This window comes from Halichoerus grypus, chromosome 7 (genome assembly GCF_964656455.1).
Source record: "Halichoerus grypus chromosome 7, mHalGry1.hap1.1, whole genome shotgun sequence".
Taxonomy (NCBI): Eukaryota; Metazoa; Chordata; class Mammalia; order Carnivora; family Phocidae; genus Halichoerus; species Halichoerus grypus.
The window spans coordinates 113,453,937-113,462,659 of NC_135718.1; positions in this window are offsets into that span (position 1 = coordinate 113,453,937).

An 8,723-nucleotide genomic window follows, 5' to 3' on the forward strand; every position below is an offset into this window, starting at 1 on the left:
CACTGTTTGGGGTATTTTGGTGCAAGCACATGAATGAAGGGATCAAATCAATGGAAATTCTTCTCTTTCTCTTATGCCCTCCTCTTCTTACAGGTAAAAGAATGTCATTGGCATCACCAAGCAATATGAGACTTCTGGTCCTATCACTACATATACTAGCTTATCTTCAAATGATTTTGCAAACTGTTTTGATAACTCAAATAATGTTATATATACAGAAGTACAGTATTATATTGGTAGAGGGGAGAGAGGAGGATTGTTTTTTGTTTGGAAGAAGTGAACACTTGTCTCTGGGAAGGAATCTGTGATTTGTTAGGAACTAAGTTTAGAGAGACAGTACTGTAGGCATATCTACTTCTCCAGGTCTTTCTTTAGAAGAGGTCATAAAATGAACATATTGGAATTCTCCCCAAAGAACCTGCCACCAGACTCATTCCTAGGTGGGCTTAGGACCCAGAACCGCCGACTTAGAAACATTTTTATATAACTATATTATGACCTAGCCCACTTCAGGTACTTAGCCAAGTAAGCCTTCAGTAAATGTTTGTTGAATTAGATAGTTAGAGAAAAGTCACTACCAATATCACTGGCTAGGGGAAGTGGATAAAAGCCTGGGGCAGGGTAGGGGGCAGTTCATTCACAAGCATCAGTCTTAGGTGCTAATGGCTTGTGTATGAGCTGTCCCACTGCTGCAGTTAATCCCAAAGTACCTGGTCCAGAAATATCTTCTCCCTCTTCCAAAATGCAGAGCCTTTTGGAGTGATCGTCCCAGTTGCTATATCCTGGTAGCAGCTGAGTCTTCCAGGTTATTTTCTTCCCCCCAGGAGGGGATGAGATTCCTTCCAGATTTAGAATTTTGTGCTATGAACTATCATCTCCAAAACTGAAATAAAGCAGTTCAGTCTTAAATTTGCTTTCTTGGAGGATAGGAGTGATCTTCCAGTTTATGATTACTTGTTTGCCATCAGCGTTCTCAGCTGAACTCAGAAAGTCAGATATGTTAGAGAAGTCTGAAAGAAATGACCAAGCCATATTTTAATACAGCATTTCTTTGGGGAGAAAATTATGAGGTGACATTTTAGTATGAGTAGTAATAGGAATATTTAACCCTAAGTCATTTCTTCCAGGTTAGAGAGAATCATTTCACTGTTCAAAGACTCCAGCTTCATGTATAGGCATCCTAAAGCTGGGTAGCAATCTTCCTTAGGTGGCTCGGCCCAGTGCTCTCCATCCCTGAGGAATGCCTATCATTTGAAAGCATCCTAAGTGTGTTATCTGGGGTTGCATAACAAAGTACCCCAAAATGTGGTTCCTTGAAACAGCAAATATCTGTGATTTCATACAGTTTCCTAGGACCAGGAATCTGGGAGTGACTTAGCTGGATGGTTCTGCCTCAGAGTTTCTTTGGAGGTTGCAGTTAAACTGGCAGGACTGCAACCCATGAAGATTTGATTAGAACTGCAGATCATGTTTCACATGACTGTTGGCAGGAGGCTTCAATTCCTTGCCACGTGGACTTCTTCATAGTGCTCCTCAGGACATGTCTTGCCCCAGAGTGAATGAATCAAGAAAGCAAATCAGAGAGGGAGAGAGAAAGAGAGGGAGAGAAAGTATATGGAAGCCACAGTCTTTTTATAACCTAATCTTAGAAGTGATAGCCCATCACTTTTTGCCATACTCTATATGCTAGAAGGGAGTCACTAAATTCAGTCCACACTTAGAGGAACGAAAAGCTCCACCTCTTGAGGAGATGTGTATCAAAGAATTTGTGGGTAAATTTTAAAATTCACCACAATGGACTCTTGCTCCCACCCTCCCTTGTCAACTTTGGCCCTGAGGCAGTAGTAAAGATTAAACTATTATCCTAGGGAGAAAGTCTTTTATTTAAGGTTTCTGGTTTCTTTCCTTTGACTCTTGTTCTTAATTATGCCCTTCTGTTCTTCCCTTTCTCCATCTCAAAGAGCAGGAGGGTCCTCTGGGAGCCATTCAGGGAACCTGGAGCAGGCAGGAAGAAAGAGACAATGGCTACAGGGACCAAAAAAGCCCCAAAGTGTGTGTTTATGCATATCAAGTATATGGCTATCCTGGACGTTCCTTTGGCCTTCCCAAACCACTTGCAACATCTGCCTTCACATTAGACCCACCGCAAGCCCGTGCCTGCATGCTTCTCTGTGACACATCTTCCCATCAGAGATGCACTTGAGAGTCATTGTAACCACATTTCACCTGGATTAAAGGGTTGGGAGAAGACATATACACATAATGTGATTGATTCCCTCCTTATCCTAGGCTAACCTTTCTCTAATCCCAAAGCCAAAATAAAACAAAACAAAGAACTTCATGAACGAACCCTTCTTCTGATACTTAAGGAAGACAAGCAAATCCTCAGTGGAAAGAATATAAACTCAGAAACCCCAAAAGACTTCTATATTCTTGCCACAGCATTCCCGGGAGGGAACCTAAAGGGGCCCAATTAATATTTCTGCTCGAATAATCAGGATGTGGGAAGCCAGGGACATCCCCCGAGGGACAAGGTTATCATAAGCCGTTTCAGGACGTTTCAAAATACCGGTCTGGCCCTGCCCTTTTGTCTACACAACTATTGAAAAAGCAAGAAACACTTCTAGGGCCCACTAAACTGATGTGGATCATGCAGTTTTTAAGGAGAGATGCTGACTAAGAATTCCAGAGGCAGTCACCGAGGTTGGAAAGGATGGAAGACCCTTGTCCTCCTCCTCCTGTGATTCAACCATCCGGTCTCCCCTTACCAACACCCACTCCACCACCACCCTCCCTTGTCTCTGACCTGTTCTTTCTCTGCCTTTTAGCAGATTGGGAATCTCCAAGACCTGACTGAGTGCACCTCGGGAGAGACTCAGGGGTCCGGTGCCCTCAGGGCCCGTGATCCCGGGGCCGCTGACCCGCCTTGCAAACAGTCCAAGAAAGTCCGAGAACACCAGGTGTTTCTGTTCACTCTGGGTCTCGCCCAGCCTGGCACGGCAGGCGGCAGGGTTATTTTGCTTTCATAAGCCGTATTATGTAAGATCTGGAACAGTGACGCTGAGCCAACTTAGAGGTCACAACAGAAGGGGAGGAGAAGAACAAAGAAATGGAGAGAGAATGAGGAAAGAGCAAGAAGAGAGATAGAGGAGAGAGAGAGGACAAAGGGATGGGAGGGTGGAGACAGAGGGACACCGTTTAATTTTTACTGCCTGTTCATATGTTCTTGGTCTCCAGTGACAGCGTACGCTACCTGTAAAGTTCTCCCCCCCTCATTTTAGCTGTGCCAGAGGCCTCCTTGGGTTCGCAATCTGTGGAGGATCTCGCTGAGGGCCAGCTGCCTGCAGGCGTCGTCACCCCGGGGCCCATTGGTGTCTCCTTTGGAGGCCGCAGCCCCTGGCACGGTGGAGCACTGAGTGTTCTTGTGAGAACACACACAGGGGTGACGTTGTCTCCATTCCCGAGCCTCCATCACCGTGCCATGCTTGCTGGCAAGTGGGGAAGCTCCAAAGGGAGCTGGAGACCTGACACATTCTTCTTTGTTGTATTTCAGAAGGTGATAGCCCACTTCCAGGAACTTGGATAGACAGGAAGAGCAGGTGCCAAAGTTAGGGTAGAGGGTTCTGAATTTACACCCACAAAACATCATTTTGAATTAATTCAGAGCCCTCTACCCTATCTTTGGCACCTGAAGTCTATCCAGTATCTGGGAAAATACCCAATCAATGTTTTTGAATGAGTAGATGAGTTCTTATGGAATTGAGCTGCTCATCTTTCTTCCTCTTCTACCTTTTGAGCATCTGCTTTAAAAAATTATAAACTACAAAAATCTGTATCAGGGATGCCTGGGTGGCTCAGTCGGTTAAGCGTTTGCCTTCGGCTCAGGTCATGATCCCCAGGTCCTGGGATCGAGCCCCACATTGGGCTCACTGCTCAGCGGAGAGCCTGCTTCTCCCTCTCCCTCTGCCTGCCACTCTGACTATCTGTGCTCTCTCTCTATCTCTCTGTCAAATAAATAAATAAAATCTTAAAAAAAAAAAAGGTCTCCTAGAATTTAACGCCAGTGAGAGCTGCTTAATAATTCATAGAATAAAAGGCATTTAATTTTTGGGGTGCCTGGGTGGCTCAGTCGGTTAAGTGTCTGCCTTCGGCTCAGGTCATGATCCCCGGGTCCTGGGATTGAGCCCCACATCGGGCTCCCTGCTCCGCGGGAAGCCTGCTTCTCCCTTTCCCACTCTTCCCTCTCTGTCTCTCTGACAAATAAATAAATAAAAATCTTAAAACAAAAACAAAAGCAAAAACAAACCTGTACCAGGAAAGACTTTATCTGTAAAGATAAAGATGAAGATGAAGATTTTACCCTGCATTGGTAATTACTGCATGTCAGGTGCTATTGACTCATTTCACTGTACAACAGCCCTTTGTAGCAGCCTTACTCTTATTATTCCCATTTTACAGAGAAGAAGGCTGAGGTACTGAAAGAAGAAGTGACTGGCCAAGGGCCGCACACTAGTAAGAAGCGGAGTCAGGACCTAATTCCACAGTTTGCCAGGGCTCAGTCTGTTTGCTCATCTTGAACGTGGCAGTGAGAACTGGCCCGTGGCTGTGAGGACAGTCAGTGTGAAAGTTCTCTGAAACTTGTGCAGTGTGGCATCAAGGTACACTTCTTAGACAAGAGATACAAGAGTCACAGGTCCCTTACTCTTCGTCTTACCGTTGTTTGTGACACGGCCACAGTTTGGTTTGAGAGCTGGTGCTCCCGGTGCCTGCTCCTTTGCCTTCATGTCTCCCAGGAGAGAGCATTTCTGATGCCGAGAAGGTGTCTGCCTTCCTGGCGCTTTCTTCTTCTCCCTTACAAAGTGCAATCTCCCAATGTATATCTTTATTTTAACACTGACTGGGAAGCAACCTGGCACTGGGATGGAGAGAGGAGGAGACGGAGAAAGATCCTGAAGGGAATATGTCATATCCACTTAGCTGTCTTGTGTGGTCTGAAAAGACTGAAGCGTAACAATGACGACTCTGTTGTGTTCTTTATATAATTCTATTTTTATTTTTTTTAAAGATTTTTATTTATTTATTTATTTGACAGAGAGAGACAGCAAGAGAGGGAACACAGCAGGGGGAGCGGGAGGAGAAGCAGGCTTCCCACTGAGCAGGGAGCCCGATGCTGGGCTCGATCCCAAGACCCTGGAATCATGACCTGAGCCGAAGGTAGACGCTTAACAACTGAGCCACCCAGGCGCCCCTGTTGTGTTCTTCAGCAACTGCAACCAGGGGCTAAAATGACCAGATGAATGAAGAAGGAAAACCAGCAGCATGCATTTTCCACTATGATTCTCACAGTTAACTTGGTTCCTCACATCTAGGTATTAGGAGGTGGTCGTATTAGCAGACAACCTCTTGCATTCTTAGGATATCCCTAAAAGGCAGGTGGAAAGGAAGTTCAGTGAAGAAAGGAACATGGCAAGTAAGTGTGATGTCCCCGAGGTCCCTCAGAGAAATGCTTTCTAGATGTGGAAGTGGCAATTACTTTACAGCGAGTGTATTCCTTGACCATATAAATGTTGCTTTTCCAAAAAGGCAAAGACTTATTTGCATGCTGTTTGTTTTTAATCGGCAGGGAGACATTAGTCTAAGCTATAACTAACTTTTTACTTCCGTGCCACCTTTTCCTCAAATTTTGCAACCATATACAAGATGGTCTTCTAAAATTCCAAACTAACCAAAGAGTTCTGTGCTCCTAGCACTATTGTCTTCCCACAACTGTTGTAATGGGGACAAATTGTAAACTTTCAGAGTCGGGGACCTCACCCTAAAGCTAACTACATAGTAATCTCCAGAGGAGGGAGAGAGGAGTATATATTTGTAAGAACCATCCCAAATCGACCTCAGGAAATACCTACTGGTTTTAAAGGGCTGAACAAAGCCATGATTTGGGTCTCCAAGGGCCTGAGTTCACTCTCTACCTGGCATCAGTTTACTTGAACTCAGCAAGATTAATTGTCCAGTCTTGTAAAGTCAAGCTTATAATACCTCAAGCTGCACAAGGGGGTTTGTCGCTACAAAGCCTAGTCTGCTCCCACAGGCATTGATGATTCTGGACCCTACTTTGAACTGATTATCCTACACTAATTCCATCAAGCCCCCATCTCTATTTTTCTCAAACCAGCTGGAACTTCAAACCTTAGCCTTTATCACAGAGTCTCTCATGTCCACGCTCTCCACACATTCCCTAGTGTGGACCCATTCATTCCCCCCCTTCTCCACATCTGACCCTTCCACTGTGCTCTCTGGTACTAGTCCTAACTTATTCTCTGCATCTGCCCTCCAACTCATTGCCTTGACCAAAACCTTCAGGACAACGCTTTCCTTCTGGGCCAGTTGGATGTATGAACCCAGAACTCTGGATTTGCAGATACCTCTATGTGTTCTTGGCCCCTCCTTATCTCCCACATCTCATGTCCTTTCCTTTTCTGTCTCCTTCACTGACTCCTACCCCCCTTGACTGGCTTCAACCTCTGCATTTTAGAGAGTTTCTAGGGCTCTATCCTAGACTTTTTAAATGTACATCCCCCCCAGGTAACCCTCAGCCTCTGTGCCCTAATTTTTCTCTCCTCTGGGCTCTAAATTTCTGTATCCAACTCCATACTTGATAACTCAGTTGGCTGACTACTAGGAACCTAAAACTTAAATATAACCAATATGGAGCTTTTTATTTCAAAGCACCCTTTCCAAGACTCTTCCTCCCCATCTCTCTGGCACCATCCATTCTTGCCCCAAACCTAGTCATTAATTTTAATTCTTCCTTTTCATTCATGACGTGCTCTCTTCCAATCTTGTCCCTCAGCAAATCTGTACTTTTCATTTACAAATATATTTTGAATCCTTCCATTGTTATTCACCTCCACCATCACATTCCCAGCCCAAATCACTACATCTCTCACTTGTACTTCAACTTTAGCCTCGCAAATGGCCTCTCTCCTTCAATTCTAAGCTCCAATTAATTTATTTCCCAACAGCAACCAGAATAATCTTTCAAAAACCTAAATCAGATGATGTCCTAGCTCTTCTAAAACTTTTCAATAGTTTCCCATTGCTGTTGCAATGAAATGTGAGCTCCATTCTGCTGTCTGTTAGGCTCTGCATTGATCTGCACTCTTTCTGCTTTTCTGATTTCATTTCAGACCAGAGTGCCCTTCCTCCTTGTGTTCAGTCCTACTGTCCCACTTTCTGGTCTGTGAACACACCAAGATGGTGATTGTTGAGTGTGTTATTTCTTCAGTCAGAAAAGCATCTTCGCCATTTCTAAGCAGAGCTGTCTGATCCTCAGGGACTCAGCTCACTGCCACCTTCCCAGAGAAGGCTTCCCTGACTGCACTCTCTAAAGCCTCACTCTGTCCTCTCGTTATTCCATCCATGTCAGTCTTAGGGTTTCTTTCATCATAAGTATCGTAGTTGGCATAACATTACCGATCTATTGTACCAATCTACCAAGCTAATCTATTTGTGCATTCATTATCTGTATTCCTTGCAATAATAAGTATTATTCAATTATATTCAATATGATGTACTAGAAAGATTTAGGGATGTGGAATTTGATGGAAGATTAATTGTTGGTCCCATTTTTTAACTATTTTGTGATATTGTGATTTACTTTCTCTCTCTGTGCCTTATTTTTCTCATCAGTAGAATGGGATTAACAGAGCATTAAAAGGTTATTGTTAGGATTAACGATACAACATACATAAAGTGCTAAGCAGAGTTTTTCCTGCTACTACATACATATTGGTCATGGTATTTCTAAAGATGCTCACTTTCCTATAATTGCATCCCAAGTAAAATCTTTTAAGAATTATTTAAGATGTCTTCATATAAATGTCCCATTTTTATGACATGAATCAAGGAAATGCTGTGGGCACCTTCATCACACAAACCAGTAGAATCAACATGAGTAGAATGGCCATCATCCTCAGACACCAGGGAAGGAAGGCAAAGCTTCCTGGGTCCACATGGTGAAACATTGCCCCCCAGATAAGCCCAGGAGATTCAGCAGAGACAAGGTGATGTTTTCAAGTAGCTCTCTGCCTGCTCTGGGCTATGAGGCTCAGAAATAAGGCTGGCCATTGGAGCCTAGGTTGTTTAGTCATTTGTTCAAAAGTTTGGATTGCTTTCTTTACTCCTAGGAGCTAAGCTAGGTAGAGACACTATCCCTTCTATTTCATCTAAATTCTGACTTTCTCCCACCTCTTTTAGACCATGTCTATGTGGAAGGTAACTTTTGCATAAAAGTAAAAATAAACACTAGACTTAAAACCAGAAGTCCTGGGTCTGGGCACTGGTTCTGTCAGATACAGCATAGAAAGAGAATCTGGACCTTTCTGGCAGGTTGGAATCACTGGCAGTCTTGCAGACATTGCTAGTGGAAGTATGAATTAGGACATCCTTTTGAGAGGGCAGTTTGGCAGTTTAAATCATTATTTCCAATGCACATATCCTTTGGACACCCAGCATTCTCTTTCTAGGAATGTACATGCTTGCATATGTGCCTAAAGACATGTACAGGAAGGATCATTGCCCCATTGTTTATATTAGCAAACTATTGGAACCAATTGGTTAGAAAAATATGGTCCATCCATATATATTATGCACTTGTTAACAAGAATGAAGGAGGTCTATTTGTACGGATAGGGAAATAGGAGCTATATTGTTAAGTGAAAAAG